At 54.8% G+C, this 19,412-nt stretch overlaps 2 long non-coding RNA genes across 2 annotated transcripts; one reads left to right on the top strand and one right to left on the bottom strand.

The window, feature by feature from the left end:
• Nucleotides 1–351: 351 nt before the first annotated feature.
• On the bottom strand, nucleotides 352–7,544 carry LOC309842206. Its single transcript, XR_014299558.1, has 4 exons — nucleotides 7,462–7,544; nucleotides 3,718–3,846; nucleotides 3,371–3,484; nucleotides 352–801 (listed from the first exon to the last, which is right to left on the bottom strand). It is a non-coding gene; the product is annotated as an uncharacterized lncRNA (long non-coding RNA).
• LOC309842205 lies at nucleotides 7,045–10,364 on the top strand. The gene is made up of 3 exons (XR_014299557.1): nucleotides 7,045–7,291; nucleotides 7,758–7,902; nucleotides 8,768–10,364. It is a non-coding gene; the product is annotated as an uncharacterized lncRNA (long non-coding RNA).
• The last annotated feature ends 9,048 nt before the right edge of the window (nucleotides 10,365–19,412 follow it).

Genomic DNA, 19,412 nt, shown 5'->3' with positions numbered 1-19,412 from the left:
GCAGGAGCAGAACCCCAGCTTGAGCCCCGGCGCTCAACATCCTCCTGACCTCGAAGCTCTGGGCTCAGCCAGAGGGATCCAGAGGCCTCTAGATGCCTGGCTTTCTCAGGCTAGGACAGCTGCATCCCTTGCATGTGAGGTCTCCAGCCTTCTCCCCCAAAGAGCCACGAAGAGCGCCCCTAGCCTGGGCGAGCTGACGGTGAAGCCTCAGGGGTCTCCCCAAATTAAAAATTTGACAGATGTCTGAGAGGCTAGCCCATAAGGGATCCGTGCTGCTTAAATAAAAGATAATGCTTCTTCCCACAAGCCCCCATGATTCCCCGCCCCAGGCCAATTTAAGAAAGTGATGTATTGGGATGATACACTAAGTTTATCTTGCCGATTTGTGTCCCCCAAGTGTGGGGCAGTAGCTCTGCAGGGGGACAGTTCCCCTGGCTATAGACGCTCAGGGTTTTCTGGTCTACCCTGGACACCAGCCCCTCAAGGACGGAGGAGTCTGTCAGTGCCGTTCGCTGCTGTGTCATCAGCGGCAGGAACAGCACCGGTCCTACAGTAGGTGTTCTGGGTATGTGGGAGGGACAGACCAGGGAAGTGACATTCTGCCGCAGTCTGAGGGATAAGGAGGTGGGAGAAAAGGGACAAGCCCTCGAGGCAGAGGGAACAGCATGGCTGGAGGTCTTCAGGCAACCAGAGCCCGAACGAGTGAGTGTTGGAAGAGCAGACAAGGCAGATGTGACTGCATCCGGACGTGGTGTCACCTTGGACAGGTCGCTGGTTTTCTCTGAGCCTCAGTCCCCTGGACTGTCAAATGAGAGAGTAAAAGGGTCCACGTCATGGGCAGCCGGGAGGACCCAGGCATCAGCGCACGGGGCCAGCCCATGGCCAGTCCTGAATATCCAGTGGCAATACTATTACTACTAATAATAATTTGACTAATAATTAATGGTAATAATAGTAATTATTGTTCTAACTACTACCAAGAAGCTCTGTTTTTTATTTTAGACCATGCCCCCATGCCCCATCCTAAACCCCGGCCAAGCCCAGGGGCGCCCCCTTCCTGTCCCCGCTCCTCTGGAAGGTCGGGCCTTCCCAAGGTTATCTCTGTTTTTCTCTGGATTCTGTGAAGTCGCATAGGTCACACTCTGGGGCTGAAAAGTGTTGCTTTTTATAGCCTTCCCTGATGGCAAGGAATGCCTGTGGGGCCCGTCCTGGGAAGTCCTGTCCTGGGGCAGAGACACCTCCAGGGGCAGGGGCCCCACAGCCACGCCAGCCAGGAGTCTGGGGCCCTCCCAGGCCAGGCACACACACCCCCACGCCCCACGGCTAGGTGCCAAAGGGGCAGGAAGGCTGGCCGAGAAGGCGAAGTGCCCTGGACAGAGAGCTAGGAGTCCCCAATTCCAACTGTGGTGTTTGGGCGAACCACGATCCTCTCTGGGTTCAGTTTCCCTATCTGTAAAATGGGTCTACTGGGCCTTGCCCGCCTCGGGCGGCAACGGTGAAAGGTCGGGAAGCTTTGGAATGAATGGGGCAGAGGGTCAGCAGTCTCAGGACCAGGACCTTGGGATGGTAAGAGGGAGAGGGATAAGGGACGAGGGAAGCCGTGGGCAGGCCCGTGTCCGTGTCAGAGCCTCCTTCAGTCCTGCCACGCTAAAGGGCTTGGCGGGAGGAGGGAGGAAGTGTTTCCGTGTCACAGGCGCGCTGCCTCCTTTACCTCAGTTAATCCTCCCCCTGAGCCTCGGAGTAGGAGCAGTCGTCAGCGTGGTTGACAGATGGGGACACCACGGCCGGCAGAGCTGGAGTGGCTTACCCACGGCCACCCGGCTGATAGGGCGGAGCCAGGATCAGCATTCGGTTCTGTCCCTCCTTTGGGTCCTTTAAGCAGGCAGTCCCCTGATGATGGCCGGCGCCGGGGAGAGCTGTGTCCCTGTGCCAAGCCCGCAGCTTGCAAAGTCCCTGCCCCCCCCCCCGCCCCACCCTGTTCTACCAGGCGGGTGCCCGCAACCCCCTCGCCAGGCTCTGCCCAGAGTCTCCAAGGAAGGGGCTTGGTTCCGGGGTCCCCGCCAGGCCCAGGCCAGAGGGCTTGCTCAGCAAGACCGAAGCTGCTCTTTGCTCCTCCCCCACCCCTCACCCCGCCTCTGCCTCCCCCTCCCTCCTTTTAATCTAGTTCTTATCGGGGATGATAACATTCAGCAATAATAAACCCGACTCCACTTTCTAACAGCTGATTGCCCCACGCCCTGATTCAGCGATACCGCAGCCCAAGTCCCGGGCAGGAGACCTCAGTCCGGCCCCGAGGCACCTGAGGCCACTTTCATCACCCCACCCCCGGCTGGCTCCCTTGGGTCTTCTGGGGAAAGGATGAAGCCTCCCATCTCTCGAAGTATCTCAGAGCTGCTTCCTTTCCTCTGGGGACCTAGAGACTCACGTGCGGTGTCCGTCTGTCCATCCCCCTCTCCAAACACAGCAAGGAACAGCTACTGTTAACCGAGCCCCTATTTGGGGATGGGCTCTGTGGCAAGTATCCGAGCATTTTCTCCACAAATCTTAAATCATAGGTATTATTCTTAACCCCATTTTACTCAAAGATGAGCCAACTAAGGCTCAGAGAGGTCAAGCAGCTTGCCCAAGATCACGCAGCTGCTCAGGGACAGAGTCAAGATTCCGACTCATGACTGCTAGACTGCAGGGTCTAGACTTACCCCCCTCCTGCCTGTGGGAAGAAACTGCCAAGAGGCATCCTGGCCTCCCGAACTTGGGTGGCTGAACCTGAAGGGAGACAGCCCAAGGACCCCGCTTTTTCCCTCTCTGCCCTGAGAGTGGGGGTTCCTGCCACAGCCCGAACCCGGGCCAGCTGCCAGGGCTGAGCTGGGGTGCCTGCACCCTGCGAGGACCTTTGTCCCTTTAATAGGTCCTTCTTGGTACGGGACGTCCCAGGGCAGAGGGCGCAGCCTGAGCGCCAGGCCTGGGCAAGCCCTGCCCAGGGCACTCCCCATGCTCTGGGGCTCGGGGGAGGGCGCCCACATCTTTGACTACAGACATAGTTTTCCTTGCTCCCAAGAGCTGGGGCTCCTTGGCATCCCCAGCCAGAGTGGGGCTTAGGGGGTCCCAGGCACGATGGTGGCCAGGTGGGCAGCCTGGATCTTTCCTCAATAGAATTCACAGACAAGACCCTCAGTCCCAAAGTTTGTGCCGATGCCCCCTTCCCCACCCTACCCTGTTTTCAACCACAGCCCCTGCTCCTCCACCCCGAGCTTTGCCCTCACCATACCTAGAGAGGGCCCGTCTCCAAGGCTCTGCTCCTCGAGTCTCCCCAGAAAGGCCTCTCCAGCTCCTGCAGGTCACAACCGTCCCACCCCCCCTACCCCCTCACCTCGCCACCAACCCCGAGCCTGCAAAGCTCGAATGAGACCTCTGTGCCTTGTGCAGTCCTCTTTGGTCACGTTCACCGAGCCCCTCCCGTGGGCCAGTCCACTCACGAGGCTCTCTGGGTTGGGGGGTGGGAGAGAAAACAGCCACACACAGCCCAGCCTTATCAGGGTATCTCCTCGTACATTCCCACAGCACTTTTCTAAGTAGCACAAGCACCCTCCCGTGCCCCCAGGTCCCCAGGTCTCTAGCCCCAGGGGTGCAGCCACCCTAGGTTCAGCCCTGGTGTCCGCTCACAGTAGGTCCTCAAAAAGTACTTCCTGGGTGAAGAATGAATGAATGACCTGGTACCTGTGGGTTGGCACCATTCCCTCTCCTGGATGCTAAGCTTCTCGAGCGCAGGGACCAGGTGGTCTCACACTCAGGAAAAGCAGGTGTCTCCGGCCTAAGGTGGTTAGCTAGTGCGGTGTCTTTGCAGAGCTGACAATGCAAGGGGAGGGGGAGAAGGCAGGGGAGAGAAGGGTTAGGGGCAGGGAACAGAGTGCCAGGAGACCATTCCTAGGAAGGCCATGCCATGAGCCAGGACCAGGACCAAGATCACATGGCACTTTTGAGGGAGAGCAGAAGGTCAGTGTTGGAAAGGGGAAGCCACGGAGGAGAGAGGAGAGGGCAGGGTGGGAGAGGGAGGCTAGACCCCACTAGGTGGGACCTTGTGAGTCGTGTGACGGAGGCTGGACTGGACCATCGTACAGGCCCCGGGAGCCTCTAATGGACTTGGGGTCCTGTTGCACCGACAGCCGGTCAGCAGGACCAGCTAGGGGCCGGTGTCCTGTTGGGCAGCTGCATTTTCCGCTCTTCCTTCCTCAACTGGGACGGTCTGGGGCTTCCAGATCTTAGCCTCCGGGGATACTTGGGGCTCATTCAGTCTTGTCTTCAACTTCCACATGGGAGCACTGGGGGGCTCCAGAACTAGGGCCAGACTTGCACAAGTTTGAGAAGGAACTGGGGGTGAGAACCTGGGTCCTAGGCCTCAGGCCAGGTCCCCAGGGAAGGGTGGTGGGCACCTGTGAGAGCAGGGGTGCGTCCGGACGCACGTGCTCAGGCCACAGGCAAGGTGGTCTTGAGTGGTCCTGGCAAGACCAGGGCATTTAGAATCGTCCAGAACTGGGGGTCGAGGATGAGAAAAGTCTTTCCAAGAAACGGGGGGAGGGAGAGCATGTAGAGGACCAGGTGTGCGTGTGCTGCGGGATCCCCAGCCCTGGGGGACCCCTGCCAGCCTCGCTGCTTTCAAAGAGGCAGCCTGGGTCATAAAGTAACAATGTTCTTACTCGAGCTACAGGGGTGACAGCACGGCCACCCTCCGCCAAGCCCCCGCTATGTGCCCAGCACTAGCTTACTGGCCCTCGTGATCACCTGTAAGGAGGTCGTGTCATTGCCTCATCTTCCAGGTGAGGAAACAGAGGCACAGACCAGTGACATATTGATGTGACAGCCATGAGCGAGTCAGGATTGGACCCTGACAGGCCTGACCCCAGAGCCGTCTCTTAACACCGCAGGGCAGATCCGGGTTATGCCAAGTTGCGGGTCGGACAGGCCTGAGCCCACGCCACGCCACTAAGTGACGATTGTCATTTATCTGGCTTCCCGAGCCTCAGTTTCCTTCCCTCTGTTTCCCGAACGTGGGGATGAGGATGAGTAGACCTCAAGGAGCTGCTCTGAAGACAGGGAAGGTGATGCACTCCGAGGGTCTGGAGCAGGAGGGGTGTCCGGCAGCCAGCCTGGCCCTGCCCGGCCTCCGTCGGTCGCACGCACCTGTCTCCGGGCACACTGTCTCTGCTCCACGCCCATTTGCATGCCAAGCCGCCAGCCTTGGACGGTGAGCTGGGCCCGCCTCCCGCCCTCCCTCCTGTGCACAGGCAAGGGGGAGAGGGCTGGGCCCTGGGGCGTCCTACCTGGGCGCTGAGCAGGGGGCTCCTGGCTGGGGCAGGGGGGAGCATGGGCACTGGGCACAGAAGGAAGCCATGCCCTCTGAGGGCCCGAGAGTTCTGGAGAAAGGGCGAAGCCCCCCCCCCCCCCAGTTCCCCCAGGCTGCTTTCTCAGCCCTCTGTAAAGGTGTTTCATGAGCAAACAGGTATAAAGAGGAGGCCCACTTCTGGGAAGACCGCCTCCTCTGAGATGCCACATAAGCCATTCCCTCTCTCACCCCCGCCATAACCGGCTTTGGTTTAGATGTTGCCTCTGCTGAACGCTCTGGGCCTCAACCTCCTCCTCTGTAAAATGGGCTGAGACTTCCTTCCTGCAGGGTTGCGAGGCTTCAATAAAAGCACCAGGAGGGACAGCTACTCCAGCTTAACCAGATACCGTCCTGCCTCTGCTACCGGGCTGAAGTTCCTCCTTCTGTGCACCCTGGGAGCCTGAGGACCTGTTCCTTTGCTCCTGGGGGTCCAGGTGGGGAACAGAACCCGGGCGGGCCAGCTCCTGCCTCTGCCTGTCCTTGGGGTGGCGGCGCAGAGACGCGGGCTCCCCTCCCCAGGGCCCAGAGGAATTTGAACAGCAAAGAAAAAACAACAAGCCCCAACCCAGTGTTTTGTATTTTTGTCCTGAACAATGCTGTTTCTGGGCTGGTTGCTGAGCAAATATTCCAGGAGGCGGGACGGACAGCTGACGCAGGTTGGGGTATTATCAGAGCTGCAGCCCTGGTCCCAGGGCCCTGATGCCTCCAGATTCTTCCCCGGGGACTCCGGGTCCCCCTGTCTGCCCCTCCCAAGTCCAGCCACCTCTGGGGAGGGGCCCTTAGGGTCTGGGATCCGAGGAAGCCCTGACTTAAGAGGAGTTATGATGGGGAGAGCAGGATTTCCCCCCAACACCAGACCTCCCTCTGTTTCCACCCTCTCGAGGGCACTTGGGAGTTGACAGACTGCCCCAGTTTGCTCTGGACTGTAGGGTTTCTTGTGATGGGACTGTCAGTGCTAGAACTGGGAGAGTCTGAAGCAAACCAGGATGGCTGGTTCACTCTGCAGGGCTCCAAGCGTTGAGAGTCCACAGGGATGGCTCCTTGGAGATGAGGAGGAGGAGGCTGACCACATCCGCTACTACCACTGCCACCATTTATTGAGTGACGGCGACCGGGAGGCCCATTTCACAGCTGAGAAAACGGAGGCTCAGAAATTGACCTGCGTGAAGCCATGCAGCTGGGAAGGGGCAGTGCAGCGAGGTAAACCCAGTGGGTTTCCAAAGCCCTAGCTTTCAGTTACTCTCGGCCCCATCTGGGAGATTGACCTTGGCCAACTACAGAGGGTAAGACCAAGGTCAGGAGAGGTGGAGAGAGCCCTGTCTTTAACTGTTCCCTCCGTGTGGCTGGCTTTATGGTGCCCTTGCCTATCCGTCTTGGGAGGCCCGGACGACTGGAGGTCCCACCCCTGACAAACACGTACCGGCTGGTTTGGGGCAAGAAGATTCTCCCGGCTTATCTAAAGGGTCCCAGAAATTTCCCCAGATGTGGGGGGTCAGTGTGGCCCCTGGAATCTCGCTTTCCTTTGAGAACCTGTTGTGAAGTCAGACAAACTCAGGCTTGTTCATCACGGGTGAGTCACATTCAGGGCTCCGGCCACGACAGGGTCCCAGAACTCCAGCTCCCACGGGGTTCTGAAGACCCGAAGACAGGGCTCAGACCTGGCCTGGACCCCCTTCTCTGCAGAGGCTGGACCCGGGGCTGCCCATGGAGCCCCCTCCTCTCTGTCCCCTATACTTGGCCGGTGCCTTGGCCTCCGTGGCAGGGAGAGTGCTGGCGCTCGCTCTGGGGGTCTGTTTGAGGTTTCCTCCAGCGGCTGGTGGCGGCGGGTACAGCTCACTAATTAATTAGCGCTTAAGTACTTAGCATCCTTCTGCATCGTGTCAAACGAGGATTTGAGTCTTAATTCCCTGTGTAGGTAACGGTGGGAATGTGCCTGGGAGAGCGGTCAGGACTTAGAGGAAACGCTTCCCCTTGCTTGGTTGCCAGCTGGGAACACCGGTGCTGCAGAGGCAGAGAGAGACCCAGGGGGCAGAGCTCCTGGACCTCCAAAACCTCGTCCACCCCCACACCCACTCACTTACCGCCATGGCTGAGATCAGTCACAAGGTGGGCTCTGCAGCTAGACAGTCTGGGGCTGACTCCCAGCCCCACTGCCAGCGACCCGTGTGCCCCGAGGGAGTCACTTAATCTCCTTGGGTCTTGTTTTGTGTCGAGGTGATGATCGCTGTACCTGCCCATAGGACTGCAGCAGAGATTAAACAAGCTAACTCGGGGAAACTCTGCAGACCGTGGCTGGCCTGTGGTTGGCCCCCCACGGAAAGGACCTCTTCTCTTTCATTCAGCCACTCTCTTGGTCGTGTTTTTATTTCTCCCGCAGACATTTCCTGGGCACCTCCCAGCACAGGCCTGGGTGCTGAGGGCAGGGTTGCACAAACCTCTCCAAGCCTTCATCAGACCACCGGTAGAATGGGGCTGATGACAGACTGTCTCAAAGGGGCAGAGGGAGGCTTCAGTGCAATGCTGTAAGTCAAAACCCTCAGTTCTGGGCCTGCCGCAGGCTGAGCCCCACGCGGCTGGGTATGGGTGGGAGAAGGGGGAGGAGGGGCTCCAGGAGAACTGAGGGGCGGGGGGCTGTAGGCCACGCAGGTAGTCCCTACCTCCATTACTCAGAGCCCAGATTTGTTCTCAGGACCCACCTGGAAAGGTGCCAGGCTGGGGGCAGGGCTGGTGGGACTGCTTGGGAGGAATCCCCCTCTCAGGGCCAGGACTTAGGGACGTGGCTACAGGTCTCAATGGGTCCTTGTCAGGGGAGCCCTGGGCAGGTGTCGCCAAATCCAGTCGTTCTTTTCCAAACACATTGGCATGGTCCTTCTCCCTCGGCATCCCCTAAAGATGCTGGGCCCCACAGATGGTTTTCATTCCTTGCTGTCACGGAAGGGGCATCAGTAGGGTCTCTAGCATGACCCCCTGCAATGGTGGGTCTTGAGGGTGGGGGAATGCATCTCAGCCCCTTAGAATGTTAGTTGACCATCCATGGGTGCCAGAGAAGGTCCCAGGCTACCCCAGTGTAAGGGAAAGGTATTACCAAGGGGTGGAGGTTGGGGGCTGCTGTAAGGCAGAGTAGGGGAGTGGTCGAGGGAGGTGCTCAGAACTGAGTCTGAGGTTCTCTGGTGGACCACATGGCTCTGCTCTGTGACCAGAAAAAAGCCGCACAACCTCTCTGAATTTTGATTTTCATGGGTGGAAGGAGGGTGGCAGGTCCCGCAGGAGACGGCGTCTCCAGTCCAGTGCTCTGTAGATGGATAGCATGTCAGAAAACTTCAGGGATTGTGTTATTTAGGATCCAAAATTGGCTGATGGTCCTACGGGATCCTTTATCTGTTACAGAAATCTTTACAGAGACTCAAATTCAGCTGCAGCCACTGTGGTCCTCACACAGTCTTACCCTTCATGAAAATCCCTGCCATATTTGCAGGACCTACTATGTGCCAGGCACACACTAAGTGCCAGACATTCCTTCTGTCTCGACTCCTCACCATGGACCCCTCATGGGAGAGATGGGCGCTCTTCTCTCCTCTCACCGATGAGGAACCCAGGAGCAGTGTGGTTAAGTCTCTCGACGAAGTTCTTTCAACTGCTAAGGGGTTGAGCCAAGATTCCAACCCAGGTCAGCCGCCCCGAGCCCTCAGTGCACCTTTACAGAGTGAAGAAATGAGCAGATGAATGCAGGGTTCAGGGACATCATTGGTTGGAGGGTAATGAGTGGGCTCCTTGTTTTCAGTGACGCTACAAAGACAGGGGGCGTGGGGAGAGAGTCCCCCATGGCTTAGGTTGGTCTCAAGCTGTTACCTGTTATTGCACAGAACTCCAGAAGCTTAAGAGAAAAGAAATGAGGAGAGGAGAAGAGAAGAGAAGGGAAAGGAAAGGCAAAGAAAAGAAAAATCCGGAAGGAAGGAAGGGCCCAGGGGAAGGAAGGAACCTGCCCAGAAGGAAGAGAGCAGAGCTCCATGGCCATGGCCAGTGTGAACAGTCACTGAGTCCTGGAGGAGCTGCCACCCGCTGGGCACTGGGGGAGGGGCTCAGGACGCAATGCTCGTTGGACCCGACATCGTCCTGCCCTCGGGGAGCTTCTGGCACGTGGCAATGGCGGAGCCTTGCACAGGAGGGTCTCGTGGAAGGGAACACATCTGGGACAGCAGGTCGGGGCTTGGGGCCAACCACATCTCACCCGCTCTCTTCTGGGAGATGAAGGGTTTGAGAATGAGGGCACGGTCCAGTCCCATCGCCTTGCTTTACGGATCCAGACCAGAGCCTGGAGGAAAGTGGATGGAGACGCAGTAACAGACTGGGGGTTGGAAGAATGAAAGCCATAGGACAGCCTACAAGCTGCTCCTTGACCAAAAGGATAGCTCACGTCCACTGTGGGGTGCTGAGCCCCCCCACATGCTTTATTGCCCTTGGCCCTCCAAACAACTCCACTTGGCAGCTGAAAAATGGAGGCTGAGAGAGGTCACCTTGCCCAAGGTCAAACTGCTAGTAAGGGGACCTGAGATTCGGACCCCACAGTGTCTGACCGCAGAGACCAGGCGGTCAGCGTGCGCTCTGGGGCTTCCCTTCCTTGGGTTGGAAAAGCTCCCTGCAGTCCCAATGCACACAGCATGTGGCACAGGGCAAGTGGGGGGAAGGCAGAGGCGTGTCCCCAGGCTGGTGGCTGGTATCTTCTCTGCAAGGCTGCCTGAGCACGCGTGGCCCCAGCCTCAAAGGCAATGGACAGAAAGGGGAGATGCGGGAACAGAAGCGCTGGGAAACTCACCAGTCTCTGAGGTCACGAGAAGCTTGGACAACCTCTCTGAGGGTTCCTGGCGGTGTCCTGTGGGAGCCAGTTCATGGATTTTAAGAAAAAAAAAAAAATCATTAAAGAAGTTAGGACGATGGAGCGGTCGTAAATGTAAAATATTGGTGGTTCGACAATGTATCTCGAGCAGCCGCGAGCAGAGTTCGTCTTGACAAGGCAGAACTCGGTCCAAGAAGTAAATCACTTTGTTTTCCCTGGATGGCTCCTCCTGAATCTTCCCAAGACGTCTGCACCCAGTCTTCATTGACCCGAATACCTGGGGCCCATGAAAACCGGGGCTACACCTAGCCGAGGAGGCATCCAAAGCCTCGGCGGAAAGAAAGGTCTGGACCCCCTGTGGTAAGGGCGCCCAAGAGAGCCAATCCTCCAGACACCCCCCAGCCCCCTAACCTTGGTTATCCGCACCCATAACCATAATGCCAAGGTCACTTCACTTCCTGGACATTGCAAGGGGTATCTTGTTCTCTTGTTCTCTCCTCCCTTTGCCCTGGGGCTCCCCGCAGCAAAGAAGGCACCACCACCCAGCCACACTCCTTCATTCTGCTCCCTCCTTCCTTGGGCGAGCCATAGAGAGAATCAGGAATGAGCCGACTTAAAGGTGTTGAGGAACCCCCCCAACCCCGCCGCGGGCCCCTGCGGGCTCTGCCAACTAAGATCAGATGAAAGTCAGTTGCTGCCCAGGCCTGGACCCGGCCAGCTGAGACAGGGTCTGAGACTAGAGGGAGGATTTCCAAGGTCCCACCCTAGCCCCCAGCCCCCACATCCAGGGTGACTTCTAACAAACCACCTGACCCCCGCCCCCCCCCTTCCCAGCTGGGAGACAGGGAGGGTGACATTGAGCGCCGGCTCTGGGGCGTCCTAAGGGTTAACTAATTAATGGTTGGAAAGTGCTTTGAAAAAATAAAGTGCTGGATAATGGGAAGGGCAATTATGTTGGGAGAAACTCCTAATTTGGCTGGAATTGATGTTAATGATAAAGTATCTGAAACATGTAGCAAGCAGGCGTGATTGTATTTTATATGACAGAGAGAGACACTCACACGCAGGGGACATGGAGAGCAGTTAATTTGGTTAAATAAAGTGAAAGATAAAAGGAACGCGGACGCCACAGAACTCGCTGTTTATCTGGACTTGGTGTAACACTTTGGAATTGGATCGGGCCCTTTGGCTCTTATTTATTTGTTTGTGATCGACATAAATGGGGAAGTGCTGGGTTTATGGCTCCGAAAGAGGCCACGGAAAGCAGGCTCTGATTAGGAGGCCTCCGAACAGGTGCCGGCTGCGTTCCCAGGAAGGAGCCAAGGTCTCCAACAGGGAGTCAAGGTGGGTGAGGATGTCCCCACTGCACCCCATCCTGGAGGCAGAAGCCTCGCCCACCAGAGCTGGCGGGGGGTGGGGGACGGAGATGACCGCCAGCGCAGAAGGAGAAACCGAGAAGGAGAAACTGAGCCCCCAAAAGAAGGGTAAAGAATATTAATCACTCTGGGAACCAACATTTAGGAGGGCTTCGCTCTGCTAGGGTACCACTTTCACCACCGTCTTACAGAGGACAAAACAGAAGCTCAGAGAAGTGGAGCAAGGTGCCCAAGGTCACACAGCCAGGAAGGAGCGGGCAGGGAGTGGGGCTCGGGCAGCCTGACTCTGGGAGTAAAACCCCATGGTCGTGACTTTTGGACTTGATATTCACAGCTCTGCTCTCCCTGACCGGTTCTGCTTAAGCAGGGAACCAGGACAAGGAAATGGGGGAGACGCTTATAACACCTGTCCTGTGAGGACAGAGCGCCAGGGCCTCCTGGCCTACCTGGGACCCTCTTGGGAGGGTCTGAGCCGTAGTTTTGTGCCTGAGAGGACAGCATGAGGTTGCCCCAGGGAAGAGCAGGAGCCTTGGTTTCTGGAAGGTCTGTGAGGTCCCCGCAGGTCCAGATTAGTATTCAGTATTTATAATATTTCCATAATGGTAAAACAAAAGAAAACAAGCAGAGAGAATGCATTTTTAATCACCAATCATTTCTCTTTGTTTGTTGTGAATGAACAGCGAGGTGAAATAGTATTTCATAATCACCCCATTCGAATTTTCCTCCCCTCAAAGCACCGAGAAATCTCTAAATAAAATAAATAAACAGCCAAGACCTTAAAATAAATTCCAGAGGGCAGAGTGCTACGTGTGGGTTATGACAGCTGCGAGGAGGCAGGGGCTGGGGGGTGGGGAAGGGAGGACAAAGGGACAGGGCCCTTGTCAATTACCTGGGAACAGACACCCGGTTCTAAGTGACCCACAGGCAGGGTCAGAATAGGAGAGGAAGTGTTTGAAGACCCAGAGAGCAGGGTGGAGCTGGAGCAGACTCTCCACCCTCATTTCCTCTTCTTTATTCCAGAATTTTCTGCTCCTCATCCTCTCACTATCAATCAAGGAAACCCTGTCCCCTGCCCCTTTGGAGCTTCACAACGTCCCTCTCAAAAGGCTGCCCATCCAAGGGAGCTTCTCTGTGTAGCGTCTGCCTGTCCTCTGAGCTAGTCCAACCCTTTCAGTGGATAGAGGAGGAAACCATAGTAAAGAGAGAATGAAGGGACACGTCCAAGACACCCCAGCAAACTAGGGGCAGAGCTGGACCTGGAACTCTGGGGGCTTGATTCCCTGTCAGGCCACCTGTCATGTACTTGCACTTGAAGTTGACTTTTCTTCATAGTCTGTTCCTGGTGTTTGGTTTTGTGCATCTCAGCATCCCCAGATACTCAGGTCTTAGCAAGGCTCCTGATACATGGGGCACTCACCAGGTGTTTGTAAGATATATGGATTGGTGAGTGGATGGATGGATGGATGGATGGATGGATAGATGATGAACGGATGGATGGATGGATGGATGGACAGACGGATGATGAACGGATCGTTGGATGGATGGGTGGATGGTGGACATGGATGGATGGATGGATGGATGCTGGATGGATGGATGGATGGACAGACGGATGCTGGTTGGATGGATGGATGGACAGACGGATGATGAACAGATCGTTGGATGGATGATGGATATGGATGGATGGATGATGAACGGATAGTTGGTTGGATGGGTGGATGGGTGGATGATGAATGGATGGACCGATGGATGGATGGATGGACGGATGGATGGTGGATATGGATGGATGGACGGATGGTGGATATGGATAATGGGTAGATGAATAGAGTTTAAGCTGATCTGGTCCCCTCACTAGCCATTAGCTTACTACCAGATAGATAAGCCAATCACAGTTACATCACTTAACAATCACTTAACATCTGGGGTCTCCACCAATTTCCTGAAGGACACCAGAAAAAAATCACCTACTAGCAAGTCAGATCCCTTCCAGGTAGAAATTTGAGGCAGAGCTCTGGGACCAAGAAGGTGCTATGTTCAAGTGAGTCATGTGGTAAAGAGCATTGGTCTGGGGTTGGGGGACCGGAGCTCTGCTCCTACTCTGTCACTGACTTGCTGCATGGTCCCAGGTGACCCGTGGCTTCCTCCCTCTGGGCCTCAACTGTCTCCTCTGGAATGTCCTCTATTAGATGTTCTAGGATCAGAGTCTGGCCCCTTCAAGGCAGACAATTCAGCCAGAACTCGGAAGAACTCTATCTCCTGTTCCGTAGACTGGGCAGTCCCTCTCCGTCTGTCCCAGACTCCCCCTCCCCCCGCATGTTTAGGACCATCCCTTAGCCCTCTCCAGCCTTTTCCTTGCCTGGACAGTTGGAATGGGGGTAGATCAAAGCATCAGGATATTCTCAAAGCTGGGCTGTTCTGGTCATAGCCAAGGCCCACGCTCCCTCTGAATCCTATTGAAAAAATAATAAAAAGGTAATTACTTTGTCATTACTGAACACTGGTTTGTCTTTTTTTTTTTTTTTCTTAAGCCATGACCATAAATAACCAGCCCATTACCCTTCAGAGTGGACCCACATATCCGTACAGGACCTGCTCCTTCTAGAGGCTGGCCATCCCCCCATGCCCTGGTATATACCTACCACACATCCACACACACGTGTACATCAAACACAGGGGCGCTGCTCGTTCCCCAGACATTTTCCAAGCATTTTGCTAGATTATTATAATACTGTTATGTGTGAATCCAGGCTAAGTGCTTTGCATGAATTACCTGCATTCATTCTTCTGACAGTGCTGTGTGAAGCAGACACTGATTGTGTTGCCATTTTACAGATGAGTACTGTAAGCTGAGGGAGGTCAGGAACCTGCCCAACGTCATGAGGCTAGTACGTAGTAGGCTAGTCAGTAGCAGAGGCAGAGTTTGAACCCATGTTACCCAATTCAGAAATCCACAATCGCATAGACCCATTATTTAAACACAGACTTAAAAAATCACATATGTAGTCTGCTGCAAGAAGATAATTATAATACAGTGTGACAAGTATTGGCACAGAGGAAACAAGAGGGCGGCGGGAGCCCAAACAGCGGCCTCCAAGCCAATTTGGGGCAAGGGGACATCCGGGAAGGTTCCCTGGAAGAGGTGACACCTCCTTTGGTCCTAATGGGCAAGTGGGAGCAGGACAAGTAAAGAAAGGGAAGGAAGGCCTTCAGGGCAGGAGGAACAGCTTGGACAAAGGCCTGGAGCTCTCAGCAGCTCCGTGTGGCTGGAACAGAGGCTGTGCAAGCGCGCCACAGACAGAATGTCGAGAGGGGAGGCTGGAGAGGCGGGTCGGAGTCGCTCACATCCTGGCCAGGGCGGCGCAGCGGGCCAGCCCTCCCCCACCCACATTCAGCTCCCTGGCACGTCCGTGTGACACGAAGGCACCTCCTCAGCAAAACAGCTCTTTCCTGCCTCCCCGGCCAGCCCCGCCCTCTGAGACACGGTGCCACGGGCGGCGGCTGGCACCTGCGCAGGTGCCACGGGAGGAAACATGGCTACTTCCGGGGTCTCAGAGCAGGTTCCCCGGGCCGTGGTCCCGCCACGCCGACCTCACGCGGGATCACATCCCGGGGGCCGAGGCAGCCCCGCCAGGGCCGGTCCGTTCTGCTCCCGCCCCCGGAGGACCGCGCTGATTTCAGATCTGGGCGAGGCGGGGCAGGAAGGGGCACGGGCGACAGGGGCGCCCGTGGGCCCGTGGCAAGAACGCGCTCCGTGGTGGCCGCGTGTGCGTGGCTTTTGCTCCAAGCACAGGTGGGCCCTTCTGCTTCTCCATCCTGGGGTCTCCCTGGCTCCCCAGCGTCCCCCCTCCCACCCCGGGCCAGGCCTGCCCCTCCCCGGCAGGCGCGGGAGGGGTCAGGTGTTGCCCGTGGATCTGTGGGTAAGAGGTGATGTCAGCAGTCAGCCCTGCCCTTCACCTGGTTGTACCTCTCTGCGTTCAGGTGTCGCTGACAGCATGAGCTCGATCTTGTGGTGTGCAAACAGCGCCCGGCCATACCTCTGTGACCAAACCCTCCTTTAAAGGGACATGGAGTTCCGCACGTGTGGTCACCCTCAGACACACACTTTCCCCTCGCAGATAAAATCAGACGCACACCTCACTGCTGGGCATGAAAGTCACTCCTATCCACACACATCCTCCAATCGCCCAGGCCCACCGCTGGGGTGGGCCCCAAAAGAGGTAGGGGAGGGGGAAGGGGGTTCATTTAAATTCATTCTTCTAGTGTTGTTTTTTTTTTTTTAATCTAAGTCACATCCAAATACATGACTTTCTGAATTTTTTTTTTAAATTTTCTGCATGATATTTCTATGTATATTTTTCTATGTTTCCTGAACCATTAGCACGGAATGTGAATTACCCTTTTCTTCAGAAACGTAAAGCTGTCTTTTTTTTTATTTTAAAGTAAGATGGTTCAGAGGATATTAAAACTGAAACGGGCCATAGACACCAGAAACCCTGGGATTGGAAAATATTTCCTACAAGGGAAAAAATTAGTCACCTGCCATTCTCCTGTGATCAGGCAGGGGTAAACACAAACCCCTCAAAAGTGACTTAATTAGAACTGGAAAGAAGAAGCTTGAACGGGAGCTCGGTGAGAGGCCAGGCAGGGAAAGCGAAAGCAGGTACAATGTGTGGATCCCGAGCTCGGAAAACAGATAGTATTTATGGCACAGAAATCCCTAAGGCTCCTCTGTCGAGAGAGAGGTTTCTGGAAGGTGTGGGTGCAGAGAGGTGGGAGGCAGCCAGCGCTCATCTCTGCCGAGGCTGAAAGACTGAGACAGGCCCCACCCCTCCGCCCCCGACGGTTGAGCGGATGGCCAAGAAGCCTGGGCTCAGGTAGATGTTCTACAAAAGGACTCTGCCCTCAGCTCCGGGAGTCTGCCCTTCTGCTCATCTCTGCCTGAGCTTGCAAGTCTGAACACGGTCGCTCAAACCCTGAAGCAGCCCCTGCTTGTGGCCAGCATGGTTCTAACAAGGTTCATTACCAGAATCACAGACTCTTTCACCCATTAAATTAACAGGGGTTAAAATTAAAAAAAAAAAAAAATTAAAAAAATAAAAGGAGAGAGCGAATACCAAAGGTTGGAGAGCTTCCCGAGAGAACACGGCCAGTGGGAGAGCAAATCCACATGGCCTTTCCCCAGAAGGGGCAACTGGCAACAGGAATGAGAAGCTTGGAGATGTATGCACTTTTTGACTCAACATTTCCATTTTAAGGATGGTGCACGATTCTTTCTGGACAAGGATATTCATTAGAGTTCTTCAGAATATTGGAAAGTATTAGAAAGGCGTCTGATGTCCAAAATTTCTCAGAGTGAGGGACTGGTTCTGCAAATTAGGACACCCTCTACAATCCAGCCAGCAAGAATCGTGGCATGGAAGAGCAGCCGGTGGTTGCAGAAATGTCCACGCTCCGTGCACGTGGCAGGCTGACACATAGCCACCGCCGCGGACAGGTGTGTTTGGCGCCATTCTGATTTTATAAAACAAAACGCAGCGAAAAATCGCAAGCGAACGAAGCAAAAAACCTAGACTGGCAGGAAGTACACCAAAACATCCACAGTGCTTATTCATGGATGGTGGGATTACAGATGATGTAAATTTTCTTCTTCCTGTTTATCTGTGTTTTGTGACTTTCCTACGCTAGACACGTATTATAAATATGTAGTCAGAAACAAATAATCGTGTACTTTGCAAAAAGAATGAGGAAACCGGGGTGGGGGGTGGAGGGGAGTTGGAAGGATTTGTCAAGTTCATCGACTTGGATGGCATTCAGGAACCACGCTTGGCTTTTGGGAAAAAGACCCTCTCCCATTCTCCCTTCCCAGGACTCCCAAGAGAGGCATTTGTAAATAAAAGAAATGCACTCAGCTTTTTTTTTTTTTTTTTTTCATTTTTAATTACAACTTGCCCAGTAATCACCATAATCACTTATCTCGGACATTTGTTGAATTATTCAGTCACTAAGCATCTATTGAGCGCCTACTGTGAGGCTAGTACCAGGCTAGGCCCAGGGACTCCAGAAAAGAGACCTCGCCAAGGAGAGTCTCGAGACCAGGAACAGCTTAGGGAAAAGGAGACAGAGCACATAGTCTGTAATTTTTTAAATGAAAAATCATCATTCTTCGTCAACACTTATTGAGTGCTTACTGTATACAGAACCTAGCACTGGGTCCTGAATCTCTTTGGTTCCTTTTTTCGTCTTTTACAACACTGAGATACAATTTACAGCTAAAGGACAGATCTGTTCTCTTTCCTCTCTCCTCCTCTCCCAACGCACTCACCTTCAACTTTCATCTCTTTATGAGCTCAGAGTAAGGGTAAAAAAAATGCTTGTTGCTCTGGGCTAAGTCACCTCCCAGCCCAAATGTGAAAAACATTGGCTCTGGGTTCACAGCCCAGTTCAGCCTTGGGAAAGTTACTCTATGCCTTGCCCTCCTCATCTGTATAATGGGTATATTATATAGACAACCCCCCCCCCTCCCTACAGCTGTTGTGAGGGTCTAATAAGATGACCCAAGCACTTAGCCTGGTGCCTGGTGCACGACAACCACTCGGCAAATAGTAACAATTGGCGTCCAGCTGGGTGTTGCTTTCCGTCACTGCAGAGGGGTCAGAAACCCAATGACTGTGACCAGGAGGCTGAGCTGTGATTGCTTCTTTCAAGTCTTTCCCAATTACACAGACTGAGACAGACCAATGTCTTTGTGCAACAATCATCAGGAGACTCCTGGGTGCCAGGAACTGTGCTTGTCTCTCTGGCTTCTGCCAAAAAGGCCCAGATCCTCTGCTCAGGAAGCTCACAGTCCAGTGAGGAAGTTGGTAAGGGCAAGAGGAGGGGGTCTTCCCTTCGAGACTCAGAAGAGGCTCTCAGTGGAGACAGGGGCTAGATAGATGACCTCCATAGGGTCCCTTGCTGACCCTATGGAGGCTATTCTGCTGGGGTCTGGTTTCACAGAACCTACTCTCTCCCCACTGTTGACCCCTGGCCTCAGGTCAGGGAGTGGGAAACTCGGCAAAGCCCCCGTGCCAACCTGGCAACTTCTGGCAATTCCTGGGTTGTAACAGCTCCTCCTCCTTCCCCTAAACTTTGTCCTAGGAACTTGGGTCATTCTTTTTCTGCAGCATGGGCTCCTCGAGGACAGGGACCGTGTAGACTCCTCTTGATCTGGTGCCTGACTCAAAGAGAGTGAAGGTCTTTTATGCACCAGGCACAGTTTGAGGTGCTGAGGACATGAAGGGCAGAAGGACAGAAAAAAGCCCCTGCCTCCCAGGAGCTCCCATTCTAGCGGGGGCAACTGGACAGGAAATATGAGAACAAAATGAATAAGCAAAATTATTGTAAACACTCCAACAGGATAAGGCGAGAGAGAAAGCTAGAGAACTACTTCAGGGAGAAAGCCTCCCTGAGGAGGTGACACGTGAGCAGAGACCTAAGTGATGTCAAGGAAGCAGGCGCAGAACGGGCCTTCCAGGCAGAGGGAACAAGTGCAAAGGCCCTGGGGTAGGGATAAGCTTAGTTTTCCAGGACAGCAAGAAGCTAGTGTGTCAGGACAATGTGACTGAGGGGAGGTCCAGGGTCAGGCAGTGTTAGATCTTGTTGACCATGGGGAAAAGTTTGTATTTTATTTTATGGAAAGCTCAGGACATGCTAAGATGAAGCAGATGAGGAAAATAGCATGTGATTTTAGTCTCTGCAAGGCTAGTTGGGAGGGTGGGAGGGGGAAACAAGACAGCAAGAGGCTTGAGAGACCAGGGCCACGTTTTAGGTATGATGTTCTCTCTTA

Source organism: Mustela nivalis, assembly GCF_964662115.1.
Source record: "Mustela nivalis genome assembly, chromosome: 10".
NCBI lineage: Eukaryota > Metazoa > Chordata > Mammalia > Carnivora > Mustelidae > Mustela > Mustela nivalis.
Note: the sequence above shows the minus strand (reverse complement) of the source record. Positions and strands in the feature narration are given on the sequence as shown.